Consider the following 13,909-nt stretch of genomic DNA (forward strand, 5'->3'; position numbering starts at 1 on the left):
ATAGACATCGTATACTTGGATTTCCAAAAAGCCTTTGACAAAGTACTCCATGAATGCCAACTGCAGAAACTGAAGAACCATGGGGTGGAAGGAGACATACATAGATGGATCGGAAATTGGTTGGCAGGTAGGAGGCAAAGGGTGGGAGTGAAGGGCCACTACTCTGACTGGAGGAGGGTTACGAATGGTGTTCTGCAGGGGTTGGTACTTGGACTGCTGCTGTTCAATGTATTTATAAATGATCTAGAAACAGGGACGAAGTTTGAAGTAATAAAATTTGCAGACGACACCAAACTATTTAGTGGAGTTAGGACTAAAGAGGACTGTGAAGATTTACAAAGGGACCTGAACAAACTAGGAGAGTGGGCGAAAAGATGGCAGATGAAGTTTAATGTAGAGAAATGTAAAGTCTTGCATGTAGGAAACAGGAACCCGATGTACAGCTATACGATGGGAGGGCTGGTAATGGGTGAAAGTAGCCTAGAAAAGGACTTGGGAGTACTAGTGGACAAGACAATGAAGCCGTCGGCATAGTGCGCAGCGGCCTCTAAGAAGGTGAACATAATGCTAGGTATTATCAAGAAAGGTATTACAACCAGAATGAAAGAAGTTATCCTGCCGTTGTATCAGGCGATGGTGCGCCTGCATCTGGAGTACTGCGTCCAATATTGGTCTCCGTACCTTAGGAAGGATATGGAGATACTCAAGAGGGTTCAGAGGAGAGCGACGCGACTGATAAAAGGTATGGAAAACCTTTCATATGCTGAAAGATTAGAGACACTGAGGCTCTTTTCCCTGGAAAAGCAGAGACTTAGAGGGGACATGATAGAGACCTATAAGATCATGAAGGGCATAGAGTGGAGAGAGACAGATTCTTCATACTTTCGAAAACTAATCTAATCTAAACCTTAAGTTTATATACCGCATCATCTCCATGAGTATGGAGCTCGACACAGTTTACAAGAACTTAAAATAGTAGGTAGAGAGGAAGAAAAAAAAGGATTACATGAATTTATATGAAGAAGGGGGGGGGAAAGGGGGTGAAGGATAGAGTTACAATTTGCTGAAAAGCCAGGTTTTCAGTTGTTTGCGGAATAACTGAAGGGAGCTCAGGTTCCGCAACGGGGAGGTGAGGTCGTTCCAAAGACCTGTGATTTTGAAGAGAAAGGATTTTCCCAGTTTGCCTGCATAGTGGATCCTCTTAGGGAGGGGAAGGCTAGTTTATACCTTTGGGCAGTTCTGGAGGAGTCGGGACTGGAGGAGTTGAAAGACAGTGGGATAAGAGGAGGGAGGATGTCATGAATGATCTTAAAAGCCAGGCAGGAACATTTGAAATGGATTCTGGGGATTATTGGGAGCCAGTGAAGTTTGGCAAGGAGTGAGGAGGCATGGTCAGATTTGCGTTTTGAGAAGATCAGTTTGGCTGCAGTATTATGGATTAGCTGGAGTCTTAGAAAACTTTTTTTTGATAGATTTAAGTAGATGGCGTTGCAGTAATTTAGTTTGGAGAGGATGATGGATTGGACAAGGATGGCAAAGTGTTGTTGGCTGAAGTAGGATCTAGCTTTCCTCAGCATGTGGAGGCTGAAAAAGCATGATTTTGCCAAGGAGTTGAGGTGGTCATTGAGGGAGAGGGAGGAATCGATAATGATACCAAGGACCTTGCATGAGAATTGGAGCTGGAGTGTATCGCCTGTGGGTAGTGCAAAAAGGGTGGGCAGGTGTTCGAATTTTGGGCCGAGCCACAGTAGTTTTGTTTTTGATTCGTTTAGTTTCATCTGTACTGAGAGGGACCAGTCACGGAGTCTCATTATGCAAGCTGTAATGTTTTCGTGGAGGTTTGTGATGTTCTGGTCAGTCTCAAGGAGGACAAGGATGTCATCTGCGTAAGTGTAGATTGTTTCCAGGGGGGATAGTTGAAAGAGTTTTAGGGAGGACATGTAGATGTTAAAGAGAATAGGGGAAAGGGGTGATCCTTGAGGGACACCGCAAGATGGAGTCCAAGGAGTGGACATGGTGCCATTTGTGTTGACGGTATAGGAGCGGGAGCGTAAGAAGTTTGAGAACCACATTAGGACGGTGGAGTCGATTCCAATCTCGGAAAGTTGGTAAAGTAGTATGTCGTGGTGGACGACATCAAAAGCAGCAGAAAGATCGAATTGTAATAGGACAGCAAATTTGTTACGTGAGTGTAGATGTTGTACCTTTGAAATTAGGGAAACTAGGAGGGATTCAGTGCTAAAGCTGGGTCTGAAGCCATGTTGGTAGGGGTGAAGAATGGAGAGGGCATTCAGAAAAATTAAAAGGGGTCAGATTCAGAACCAATGCTAGGAAGTTCTTCTTCACCCAAAGGGTGGACACCTGGAATGCACTTCCAGAGGATGTGATAGGACAGAGTACAGTACTGGGGCTCAAGAAAGGATTAGATAATTTCCTGAAGGAAAAGGGGATAGAAAGGTATACATAGAGGATTACTATATAGGTCCTGGACCTGATGGGCCACTGCGTGAGCGGACTGCTGGGCATGATGGACCTCTGGTCTGACCCAGCAGAAGCAAGTGCTGCTTATGTTCTCCCCTTCACCCTCTGGGTCCACCATCCATGCCCTTTCCTCTCCATCTCAATTGCAGTTCACCATCTATCCTCTTTCCATTCCCTCCTTCTGTGGGTCTGCCCTCTCACTCTCTGACCATGCCCCCATGGCAGTTCCCTATTGTCCTGGTCCTGATCCGACAATCCCCTCCCTTCCCCATTTGAGTCTGGCCTCCAATCGACTCCCCTCCCCGTGTGGAGGAAACACTCTGGCAGGGCTGACTGCAATAATTTAGCATTGTATTTGTTTTCAGATGGTGTTTGGGGGGGGTTATGCCCATGAGCTGAATTAATATTTCTGTTTTCACAGCTGAAGCCCCCGGAGTGGAAATGCAGAAGACAAATGCAAATAGGGATGGAGATGTGATAGACCCTAATTGATTTTCAGAGGATTATGTTCGTGAGGAGCTAGCTAAACTAAAGATGGACAAAGCAATGGGGTTGAGTGGTGTACATCTGAGGGTACTGAAGGAACTTAGGAAAATTCTGGTGGCTCTGCTGCCTGACCTTTTCAATGCTTTTCTAGAATCAGAAGTGGTACTGGAGGAATGGAGAAGGGCAAGGAAGAAATAGGGAACTACAAGCAGGTAAGTCTGGCTTCTGTGGTAAGTAAATTAATGGAAATACTTTTAAAACAGAGAATAGTTACATTTCTGGAGCCAAGTGGATTACAGGACCCAAGGACATATGGATTCACTAGAGGCAGGTCTTATCAGACAAATCCGATCAATTTCTTTGGATGACTAGAGAATTAGATAGAGGGAGTGCGCTAGATGTGGTGTATTTAGATATCATCAAAGCCTTTTGACAAGTGTTCCACATAGGCGTTTAGTAAAGAAACTGGATCCACTATCTCCTCCTCTCCGTGAGATCCCACCTGCGGAGGATCCAAGATGGCCGCTCGCTGATGAGAATGAGTGAGACGCCGCCAGAGATTCTAACGAAACAACATTTACCTTGTGCCTTATCGATGCCGAAAAGGAGAGGGAAAGGCGCTTCTGGAGCCTCGAGGTGCCTGGAGACTCCCCTTCAGATGTCCATGGAGGATTTTTTGCGGCGTCTGAACCAAGAGGCAGCAGCTGCATCGGGGAGTCGCCCACTGGAATCACCGGGAAGGAGTGAGGTCGCGGCAAGCTTCCCTGGGCTAGAGTAGACTCTGAGCCCCGATGCTAGAACCCCGCCACCTCAGCGTGCTAGCTCTCCACGGGAGAGTAGTCAGCCCGAGGAGGCAGACTTCGTTTCCCGGGAGGCTGAAATGGGCGAAGCACTGGAGGAAGACGAGACTGCGGTGAGAACAAGGGGACTTGAAATGGAGCAAGGTTCCCAGAGAGAGAAGACTACCATTGCTGTGGAAGCTGGGACAATGCAAGCAAGTATATTCTCTGTTCCTAAACCCATGAATGTTACTCTAGACTCTATTTGGGACCTGGTAATTACTCTGGGACAAACATTGTCACCACAAATTAAAGTACTAGAAGAGAAATACTTAGAACAAAGAAATTAAATAAATGGACTTAAACAGGAAAATATATCGATGAAAAATAATGTGGAAAAAATAGATAAAAAGATAAGTGAAGTAACTCAAATTCAAACGACACTGATTAAGGACAATCTTAACCTTAGGAGAAAGGTAGAAATGATGGAAAATAATATGCGGTTGAATAACCTTAGATTTTTGAACTTCCCAAAGATTCCTTCTTTATCAGCAAAAGAAGTTTTGAAAAAGTACTTTTGTGAGGTTCTTAATGTTCCTAATGATGCCTTTCCTCCTTTTTCCAAAATATATTATTTGCCAACATCAAAAAATTTGGAAGAACAGCATCCACTAGAACAAGAAGGTCAGGGTGAACAAATGGACATAACATTATTATTGGAATCTTCAATGAGGGAGGTAGCTACTCCAGCTACCCTATTGGCTACGGTGGTTTTATCACCAGATAAAAATTGGATATTACAGCTTTATTTTAAGAATAGACATAAAGAATTTCTTGGATATAAAGTTCAAATATTTCCGGATGTGACAAGGGAATCTCAGAAACGAAGGAAGGAATTTTTGCTTCTTAAGCCTGGGGTCACTGCAATGGGGGCATCATTTCTTTTACGATATCCTTGCAAATGCATTGTAAAGTATAAATCTTGCAATTATATTTTCTTCGAACCCTCTCAGCTGACAGGATTTCTCTCCAGGAGGGGCCTTGAAGGGGATAAAGAAAATCTCAATGTATAAATTTACTCTTGGTCCATTCTCATCTGACCGCCTAATTTGTAATTTGAATTTATTCTTTTTCTTTTTAATAGTTTCTCACTCAGGAACACTTGGATCTCAATTTTGGGACTTTAATTTTGATTGAGTAAACAGTAATTTTGTCATATAGATGTTACTTCATTTGTTTTACATTATGTTGACTCAATCATATTCTGTACAAGAAGTTTATTCTTGATAATATGTTCAAAATATAAATAAATAAATAAAAAAAAAGTAAAGAAACTGAATGCCTTCGATATGGGCCCCAAAGTAACAGAATGGGTCAGAAACTGGTTGAGTGGAAGGCAACAGAGGGTAATGGTCAATGGAGATCGCTCTAAGGAAAGGGAGTCTGAAAAATAATACAGTGTTTCAAGGTTCGGTCCTTGGGCCTATTCTTACATTTTTGTAAGCGACATTGCTGAAGGACTGTCAGGTAAGATTTGCATCTTTGCGGATACCAAAATCTACATTAAGAGTCAACACCCAAGGGTGTGAACAATATGAAGAAGGACCTAGCGATACTTGATATGGAAATTTGGCAGCTAAGATTTAATACTAAGAAATGCAAGGTCATACATTTGGGCTGAAAATCCCGAGGGAATGTTACAGCTTAGAGATGAAGAACTGTTATGCATGAAAGAGGAACGGGGCTTGGGTGTGATAATAATAATAATTTATTCTTGTATACCGCCAAAGCCATAATAGTTCGAGGCTTACAATGAGAAGTACTGGACAATCAGTGAAAAAAATACAATACACATTATCAGAAATAAATACAAGATAAAAGGATAAAAAATTAAAACAATAAATTATGTGATTATCTTAAGGTGGCCAAACAGGTTGAAAAGGAAACAGCGAAAGCTAGAAGGATGCTAGGATGTAAAGGAAGAGGTATGGCCAGTAGGAAAAAGGAGGTATTGATGTCCCTGTATAAGACCTCATTTAGAATCTTGTGTACAGATCTGGAAACTGCACCTTCAAAAAGACAAACAGGATGGAGTCAGTTCAGAGGAAGGCTCCCATTGGTCATCTTCATAAGGCATATGGAGACAGACTTAAAGATCTCAATATGTATATTTTGGAGAAAAGGTGAGAGAGGGGAGATATGATACACATTTAAATACCCACTCACATACTGGTGTGGTAAGTAGCCATCCTAGTGGGGCAAGTTGCCACTCCATTTCTGAGTCTAAGGTAAGTACACACATGGCAAACAGTATTGTAGGAACCACACTAACTCAGGCAGGAAAATTGCCACGGAGACCTAGCAAACATAAAGTATGGAGGGCTATGTACATTAATGCCCACAGTTTAGGCAACAAAATTCTGGAATTAGAAACAGAAATGAGGAATGCTGATCTTGATGTGGTGGCAGTGTCCGAGACCTAGTTCACGGATTCCCATGGGTGGGATATGGCTATACCGGGATACAACTTAATTCGTCGAGACAGAGAGGGCAAAACAGGAGGAGGGGTAGTACTATACACCAAAGAGGACATCAAAGTTACCAGGATCACAGACGTCAAGTACACCGGGGAATCCCTTTGGGTGAACCTAGCCAGGAGGAATGACAAATGCCTGTATCTTGGTGTTGTATACAGACCTCCAAGACAACAGGAAAACATAGATATAGAACTAATCGAAGATAAAGAGACCATCACTCTGCAAGAAGACACAGTACTGTTGGGGGACTTCAATATGCCTGATGTAGATTGGAACAAACTTTCCGCTATGTCCTGCGCCAGCAGAAGGCTACTAACCTTCATAAGGGGAGCACAACTCAAACAGTTGGTATTAGAGCCCACTAGGGATCAGGTGATACTGGACCTAGTACTCACCAACGGAGATAGTGTCACAGAGGTTTCGGTAGGCGATACGTTGGCCTCCAGTGACCACAACATGGTATGGTTTCACCTCAGGAAAGCTTTCACTAGATCAAACACATCCACAAAGGTCCTCAACTTTAAGGGCACCAACTTCAAAAGCATGGGAGATTTTGTCTATTGGGCGCTGCAAAATCAGGCCACAACAGATAACGTAGAGGTAATGTGGTCAGCTCTGAAATCTACCCTACACGAAGCAACCAACCTCTATATAAAAACAGTAAGTAAATGGCGGAGAACCAATAAACCTCAGTGGTTCTCTGCGGAGATCTTGGACCTCGTAAAAAAGAAGAAAAGAGCATTTATCTCCTACAAACATTCGGGAAAACGAGAGACTAAAGAAGACTATCTGGCCAAGTCTAGAGCTGTCAAAACAGCAGTCAGAGAGGCCAAACTCCAGATGGAAGAGAATCTAGCAAAGAACATTAAAAAGGGGGATAAATCCTTCTTCAGGTACATTAGTGACAGAAAAAGGAACACAGATGGGATAGTGCGCCTTAGGAAACCAGATGGGAATCATGTAGAATCGGACTCCGTTAAAGCCGAACTACTAAATAAATACTTCTGCTCAGTCTTTACCTGCGAGGCGCTGGGATCTGGTCCAAAGCTGCAGGCAAGGGAGAGCTCGGAAGACCCGTTTCGAGATTTTGAATTTACGCCCAACAGCGTCTACTATGAACTTTCCAAGCTCAAAGTGAACAAAGCCATGGGACCGGACAAACTACATCCCAGGGTGCTTAGGGAGTTGAATGATGTCCTGGTGGAGCCGTTATCCATGCTCTTCAATCTTTCCCTAAGTACAGGAAGAGTCCCATTGGACTGGAAAACAACCAACGTAATTCCACTCCACAAAAAGGGATGCAGGACAGAGGCTCCAAATTACAGACCAGTGAGTCTCACATCGATAGTGTGTAAAATTATGGAAACACTAATCAAACACAAATTAGATACGATCCTGAACGATAAGAATCTATGAGATCCCCATCAACATGGATTTACAAAGGGAAGGTCTTTCCAATCCAATCTGATCAGCTTCTTTGACTGGGTAACGAAAAAGCTGGATATGGGGGAGTCCCTGGACGTCGTGTACTTGGACTTCAGTAAGGCTTTCGATAGTATTCCACACCGCAGGTTATTGAGCAAGATGAGTTCAATGGGATTAGGAGAAACGTTAACTGCATGGGTAAAAGACTGGCTCAAAGGTAGACTTCAGAGGGTGGTGGTGAACGGTTATCCCTCTGAAACATCGGAAGTGATCAGTGGAGTGCCTCAGGGCTCGGTCTTGGGTTGGATCCTATTTAATATCTTCGTAAGGGACCTGGCTCAGGGGCTTTGAGGGAAAATTACATTATTCGCCGATGACGCCAAACTATGCAACATAGTAGGCAACAGCACAGTGCCCGACTATATGACGCAGGACCTACTCTTACTGGAGCATTGGTCCTCAACTTGGCAACTAAGTTTTATGCCAAAAAGTGTAAGGTCATGCACCTTGGCAGCAGAAAGCCATGTAGAACTTACACCCTAAATGGTGAGACCTTAGCAAGAACTGCAACAGAACGGGACTTGGGAGTGATCATTAGTGAAGACATGAAGACTGCCAATCAAGTGGAGAAAGCTTCATCCAAGGCTAGCCAAATGATGGGTTTTATCTAAAGAGGTTTTGTCAGCCGGAAGCCGGAAGTTATAATGCCGTTATACAGATCCATGGTGAGACATCATCTAGAATATTGTGTACAATTCTGGAGACCATATTATCAAAAAGATGCACGGAGAATTGAGTCGGTTCAGCGAATGGCCACCAGGATGGTCTCAGGACTCAAGGATCTCCCGTATGAGGAGCGGCTGGGTAAGTTGCAGCTGTACTCACTCGAGGAACGTAGAGAGAGGGGAGACATGATCGAGATGTTCAAATATGTCACGGGCTGTATTGAGGTAGAAGAGGATATCTTTTTTCTTAAAGGACTTACGGCGACAAGAGGACACCCGTTGAAACTCAGGGGTGGGAGATTCATAGTGACACCAGGAAGTATTTCTTCACCGAAAGGGTGGTTGATTATTGGAATAGTTTTCCACTGTAGGTAATTGAGGCCAGCAGTGTGCTGGATTTCAAGAGAAAATGGGATAAGCATGTGGGATCACTTCAAGGAAGAAATTAGGGGGGTGGGTCATTAGAGTGGGCAAACTTGTTGGGCCATGGCCCTTTTCTGCCGTCATCTTCTATGTTTCTATACTTGGAATAAATGCACACGAGGCCAGTCTCTTTCATTTGAAATTAAGTTTCGGAATGAGAGGGAATTGGATGAAGAGGTGATAGGCTCAGGAGTAATCTAAGGAAAATACTTTTTTAGAGAAAGGTTAGTAGATGAGTGGAATTATCTCCCGGTAGAGGTGGTGGAGACAAAGACTGTGTGTGACTTAGCATGGGACAGGCACATAGGATCTCTTACGGAGAGGAGTAAATAGTGGATGTTGCAGATAGCAGACTTGATAAGCCATTTGGCCTTTATCTGCCATCATGTTTTTATGTTTCTATCTGTGCACTCTTATGGGTGTCTTGACAGAAACTAGAACAGGTCCAGCATTTGGGCCCCGACATTGCCTGTTTCTCCAATAAATGGAATGGTGTCTGCTATTTTCCTGATAAAATCATTAAATGAGAATGATTCAAGGAGAGACCAGAAGATACTTCCTAACCAGCTTAGTCTATGAGCTATAAACATCTCCCCCCCCCCCCCCCCCCCGAATTAATAAGACTTTCAGAAAAATGCTCTATTTTAGAAGTCCAGTATACATCTGATTAGTAGACTTGTTCAGTTATCTACTGGAGATTGTATCAGGGGAGGAAGCTTCACAGATACACCAAAGATGGATGTTAGACGAGCTGATATTGATGCTGACATTCTCTGATGCTTCATCATTTGTGTCATGCAGATAAAGGTGAGCTGGTTGATATAGTTTATCTAGATTTTCAGAAAACGTTTGACAAAAGTTCCTCAAGAGAAATTGGGACGATGAATGAGGTGATTAAATTTGCAGATGACACTAAACTGTTCAAAGTTGTTAAAATGCATGCAGATTGTGAAAAATTGCAGACAGATCTTAGGAAATCGGAAGGCTGGGCATCAAAATGGCAGATGAAATTTAATGTGGACAAATGCAAAGTGATACACATTGGAAAGAATAAAAATCACAATTACTAGATGCTAGGGTCCACCTTGGGGTTTACCACCCAAGAAAAAGATCTAGGTGTCACGGCAGACAATACACTGAAACCTTCCACCCAATGTGCGGCAGCAGCCAAAATAGCAAACAAGATGCTAGGAATTATTTAAAAAAGGGATGGTTATAACAAGACCAAGAATGTTATAATGCGCCTCTATTCCTCCAAGGTGCTACCTCTCCTTAAGTATTGCATTTAGTTCTGATCTCAAAAAAGATATAATGGAACTATAAAAGGTTTCAAAGAAAAGCAACCAAGTTGTTAAAGGGGATGGAACTTCTCTCATACAAAGAAAGACTAAAGAGTTTAGAGCTCTTTAGCTTGGAAAAAAGACAGCTGAGAGGAGATTATGATTGAAATCTACAAAATCCTAAGTGGTGTAGAAAGGGTACAAGTGGATCAATTTTTTTACTCCATCAAAAATTACAAAGACTACGGGACACTCAAAGTTACAGGGAAATACTTTTAAAAGCAATACGAGGAAACATTTTTTCACCCAGAGAATAGTTAAGCTCTGGAACATATTTTGAGAGGTTGTGGTAAGAGCAGTTAACATAGCCTGTTTTAAGGAATGTTTGGATAATTTCTTAATGTCTATAGTTTGTGTTATTGAGACAGATATGGGGGAAACCACTATTTTTGTCCTGGATCAGAAGCATGGAATGTTGTTTGGGATTTTGCCAGATACTGGTGACCTGGATAAGACCATTGATCAGACCCAGTAGAGGCATAGAGAAAGTAGACAGGGACAGATTCTTCAGACTGTGGGGAACCACAAGTACAAGGGGGCACTCAGAGAAATTGAAAGGGGACAGGTTTAGAACGAATGCTAGGAAGTTCTTCTTTACCCAGAGGGTGGTGGACACATGGAATGCGCTCCCGGAGATTGTGATAGGGCAGGGCACGCTACGGGGGTTCAAGGAAGATTTAGATAAATTCCTGAAGGATAAGGGGATTGAGGGGTACAGATAGAATTAGAGGGTACAGATAGATTTAGAGATGGCAACTCTTATGTTCTTATGCTTCAAGATATTAATATAAACTTCAAGATACCTTCTGTTAGCATCAGTGTCAATGCAATCTGTTCCAAAGCAGGAATCCTTGCCATGTAAGAAGTTTGGTAGCATATCTTCTTTTCCAGTTTTTCACTGAAGATTGCTATCCTTAAAGTCTGGTGCAATCCTCAGACTGGCTTGGGGATTAATGGTCTTCTCTGCAGGGATGCACAGGAAGGTGAGAGGTGGCTGCCCCAATTTTCTTTCTTCTAGCATTGTGTACCAATGAGGTTCAAGGTTTTCTCGTCTGCTTCACCTCTGGCATCAGGATTCTTCAGGTGAGAATACTAAATTCATTGTGAACATTTAAGAATCTTACAATGAGAAGACCAATGTTTCCTTGATAACATGTAATAGAGCTCACCAGAAAAACCTGAAGTTGGGAAAAACTGTGAATTGAAGTTTTACCCATGAATTTGATTGTGCTTAATCAGAAAATAATTTTTTTTTAAATTTCTAGAGCCCATCCTGAGGTCCCTCAAAGCCACTGATTAAATAAAACTTCGTTTTTCTTAAAATTTGCTAATATTTTTTTTAATGGAGCAAATCTCTTGGTATTATAGCTATAACTTATGTTTTCACATTCTGCAATGAAACATTGATAAAAAGATATTTTATGTCAAGTCTGTTTTATTGAAAAAGAACAATAAATCAGTACAGAAATAACACTATTCTCCAATATGTTCATTATAACAAGTGGGGTTGGATTGTTTAGAATTCCACTAATACGATGTTAAAACCACCAAAGAATATAAAATCATCTCCTGTCATCAAATAATGATAAAGACAATTTATGCAAAAAAAATCTAGCAGTATTATATTAAATGAACCTTTAATATCTGCACTTTATTGTGGAAAATAACAGAAATTTAACATACTTCGCTAACAGCTAAACACATACACTTTGGTATAGTTATCTACTAATGGCGTTCCAAACACTCAAGCATTCAATGTCTTCTTGAGATAATCAGAATAAAGCCTAAGATGCTGTTCAACTCCTTGCAACAAGGCCTCATGCTGCACTCCGTGGCCTTGTTGTATGGAGTTGAACAGCATTGTAGGCTTTATCCTATCTCAAGAAGACATTGAATGTTTGAGTGTTTGGACCTCCACTGGTAGACGACTACATCAACGTGTACATGTTCAGCTATTAGCGAAGTATGTTAAATTTCTGTTGTTTTCCACAATAAAGTGTAGATATTGAAGGTTCATTTAATAAAATACTGCTAGAACTTTTACATAAAATGTCGTTTTATCATTATTTGGTGACAGGAGAAAGATTTCCTATTCTTTTGTGGTTTTAACACTATATTAGAGGGGGTTCTAAGGAATCTGACCCCACTTGTTATAATAAGCATATTGGAACTCTAGTGTTATTTTTGTACTGATTTCTTCTTTTTTCAATAAGACAGATGATATAAAATATCTTTATCAATGTACTGTATCATTGCCGAGTGTGAAAGCATGAAAGTTATAGCTATAATACAAAGAAATTTGCTCATTAAACAAAAATAGCAGCAAATTTTAAGAAAAACGGAGCTTTATGCAATCAGTGGCTTTGAAGGACCTCAGGATGGACTTTTAAAATTGTTTAAAAAATTATTTTCTGATCAAGCACAATCAAATTTATGGGAAAAACTTACAATTCACAGTTTTTCCAACTTTAGGTTTTTCTGGACAACCCTAAAGCATCCCCAGCACCTTGCTCCAACTCTAGTCAGTGCCACCAATGCCCTTGCACAGGACTCAACCTTTGAATGGCTCCTGACAACCATGAAGACCCCTATATGTCATCTTTTGACAGATGGCACAACTAATGACATTACGTTTAGGCCTTAAAAATGCCAAGCACAAGCTATGAACATCAACCTCAGATATTATGTCAAAATGCTGCTTATACATTTTGAAGCTATTGGGGGTTTTCTGGTAATAGATGAAAAATAAACATACTACAGGTGATGCTTCTTGAGAAAGACTGTGATAAAAGAAAAATCAAATCAAGAAAACAATGATTTGACAAAAAGTCTAACTAGGTTTTGGTGGAGGGAGGTTGCGGGTGGAAAAAATTGGAATAAAAAAAAGCCTTAAGACAGTACTAACAGACCTGCAGGAACCCCCCCCCCCCCAACAAAAAAAAACCTTTTGGGCTCTCTGGAAAGAAATCTAAGGTAGCTCAGCCTGATGATACTAATACAGGAAGTCCCACATAAGCATGGTGCATGACTTTAAATAAGTTTTGAGCTTGGTTTACATTTTCGCCTTCCCGGCTCTGTCAGATGACATCAACCACACGTGAAGGCTACGCACCTTGTTTGTCCTTGGAGAGACAGCATGAGTAGTTGAAGAATGAAATATCAAGAGCATTAAGAAAAAGTAAAGAAATAAGTGCATATCTGTTTAAACAAAATTACTAATCAGGACATGATCTTCAGATGAGGAAAAAGCAAACTAAAACAATTTAATCGTTCTCCCCAAAGCAAGTAAATTTTATCAGAAAACACACATATGCTATAACTGAGCTACTAGATGATGTGCAAGCAGCTCAGCTGCTAGCTCTTTAAAAAAAAAAAAAAAAAATCAACTGAGACGACCACATGACACAAACTGAATGAAACAAGATTATACAGAGAAAACCATTCAGCAATTGGTTTTGTGCAAATTTGTTGGGTTTTTTTTTGTTTTTTATTTTCATTTCCACAATTATATCACAAGTTGTCCATTTAAAAGGACCAAATAGCAAAGTCACTCCCTTCTGCATTGCAAGGAATGCAGAAATCATTACTGTACATTCGCTAAGGCTCTTTGTTTTGCTTTTAATTTTTGCAAAAAATCGCGTTTGATGATGGATTTCCATAAGGCAAACGATATTTAAAGGAATGGTAACAAGTAGATTTCCAGCATAGGAACA

The sequence above is a fragment of the Geotrypetes seraphini genome, chromosome 8 (genome assembly GCF_902459505.1).
Source record: "Geotrypetes seraphini chromosome 8, aGeoSer1.1, whole genome shotgun sequence".
NCBI lineage: Eukaryota > Metazoa > Chordata > Amphibia > Gymnophiona > Dermophiidae > Geotrypetes > Geotrypetes seraphini.